General features: G+C 46.3%; 1 non-coding gene across 1 annotated transcript; it reads left to right on the forward strand.

The window, feature by feature from the left end:
* Nucleotides 1-590: 590 nt before the first annotated feature.
* On the forward strand, nt 591-663 carry trnae-cuc (transfer RNA glutamic acid (anticodon CUC)). The gene has a single exon. It is a non-coding gene; the product is annotated as a tRNA-Glu (tRNA).
* The last annotated feature ends 1,609 nt before the right edge of the window (nt 664-2,272 follow it).

Consider the following 2,272-nt stretch of genomic DNA (forward strand, 5'->3'; position numbering starts at 1 on the left):
CCATTTGGAATATTGTGAGCAATTTTGGGCCCCGTATCTCATAGAAACCCAACAGTGCAGAAGGAGGCCATTCGGCCCATCGAGTGTCTGCACCGACCACAATCCCACCCAGGCCCTACCCCCACATATTTTACCTGCTAATCCCTCTAACCTACGCATCTCAGGACTCTAAGGGGCAATTTTTCTTAACCTGGCCAATCAACCGAACCCGCACATCTTTGGACTGTGGGAGGAAACCGGAGCGCCCGGAGGAAACCCACGCAGACACGAGGAGAATGTGCAAACTCCACACAGACAGTGACCCGAGTATCTAAGGAAGGATGTGTCTGGTCCTGGAGAGGGTCCAGAGGAGGTTTACGAGAATGATCCCAGGAATGAAAAGCTTGATGTGTGAGGAGCGTTTGAGGACTCTAGATCTGTACTCAATGGGGTTTTGAAGGATGAGGGAGGATCTCATTGAAACTTACAGAATACTGAAAAGCCTGGATAGCGTGGACATGGGAAGATGTTTCCATTAGTAGGAGAGACTAGAATCCGAGGGCACAGCCTCAGAATAAAGGGAAGACCCTTTAAAACCAAGATGAAAATGTGCCCGGCTAGCTCAGTCAGTAGGGCATGAGACTCTCAATCTCAGGGTCATGGGTTTGATCCCCACATTGGGCGCCTTGTTTTGAAGAAATTTCTTCAGCCAGAGGGTGGTGAATCTATGGAATTCATTGTCACAGAAGGTTGTGGAGGCCTGGTCATTGAGTGTATTTAAGACCGAGATAGATAGGTTCTTGGTTGGTAGGGGAATCAGAGGTTACGGAGAAAGGCGGGAAAATGGGATTGAGAAACTTATCAGCTATGATTGAATGGTGGAGTAGACTCGATGGGCCGAATGGCCTAAATTCTGCTCCTATATCTTAAGATCTTATGATCATAAATAGAAGCAGAAATCCCTCCACCACAGACGAACAGTGGCAGCTGTGTTTACCATCTACAAGATGCACTGTAGGAACTCACCAAGATTCCTTAGGCAGCACCTTCCAAACTCACGACCACTACCATCTAGAAGGACAAGAGCAGCAGATACCTGGGAACACCACCACCTGGCAATGCCCATCAAAGCCTCTCACAACCCTAACTTGGAAATATATCACTGTTCCTTCAGTGTTGCTGGGTCAAAATCCTGGATTTCCCTCCCTAACAGCACTGTGGGTGTACCTACACCTCAGGGGCTGCAACTTGAGGCCCTTCAGAAGGTGCTGGTGAGCTGCCTTCTTGAGCCAGCTCACCAGCACCTTCTGAAGGGCCTCATGTTTCACTCTCTCTTTATAGCAAGAGCCTGCTCCACATGAGCCTCACACCCAGGGTTAAGGAGAGGTAGTGGCATTGTCACTGGACTACTAATCCAATCTATAGACCAGTGAGCCTAATGTCAGTTGCTAGAGTCCATTATCAAGGATTTCATAACTCAGCATTTGGAAGGCAGTGCTATAATCAGACAAAGTCAGCATGGATTTACAAAAGGGAAACCATGCTTGACGAATCTATTGGAATTTGTTGAGGCTGTAATGAGTAGAGTTGACCGAGGAGAATCAGTGGATGTGGTTTATTTAGACTTTCAGAAGGCTTTTGACAAGGTCTCACATAACAGACTACTATGTAAGGTTAAAGCACATGGGATTGCAGGTAATGTCTTAAGATGGATAGAAAGCTGGTTGGCAGGTAGGAAGCAAAGAGTTGGCATAAATCGGTCTTTTTCTGATTGGCAGGAGGTGACTAGTGGGGTTCTGCAGGGATCTGTGCTAGGACCCCAACTGTTCACATTATATATTAATAATTTGGAAGAGGGAACTGAATGTATTATCTCCAAATTTGAAGATAATACAAAGTTGGGTGGGAGGGTGAGCTGTGAGGAGGATACAGAGATGCTTCAGTGTGATTTGGACAGGCTGTTTGTGTGGGCATCTGCACGGCAGATGCAGTATAATGTGGATAAATGTGAGGTTATCCACTTTGGTAAAAATAATTGGAAGACAGATTATCACTTGAATGGGTGTAAGTTGAGAGAGATGGATACTCAGTGAGACCTTGGTGTCCTCGTGCATCAGTTGCTGAAAGTAAGTATGCAGGTACAGCAGGCAGTAAAGAAGGCAAATGGTATGTTGGCCTTCATAGCGAGAGGATTTGAGTATAGGGATAGAGATATTTTGCTGCAATTGTAAAGGGCGTTGGTGAGGCTACACCTGGAATGTTGTGTGCAGTTTTGGCGTCCTTATCTGAGGAA

Source organism: Mustelus asterias, chromosome 13, assembly GCF_964213995.1.
Source record: "Mustelus asterias chromosome 13, sMusAst1.hap1.1, whole genome shotgun sequence".
In the NCBI taxonomy this organism is placed as follows: domain Eukaryota; kingdom Metazoa; phylum Chordata; class Chondrichthyes; order Carcharhiniformes; family Triakidae; genus Mustelus; species Mustelus asterias.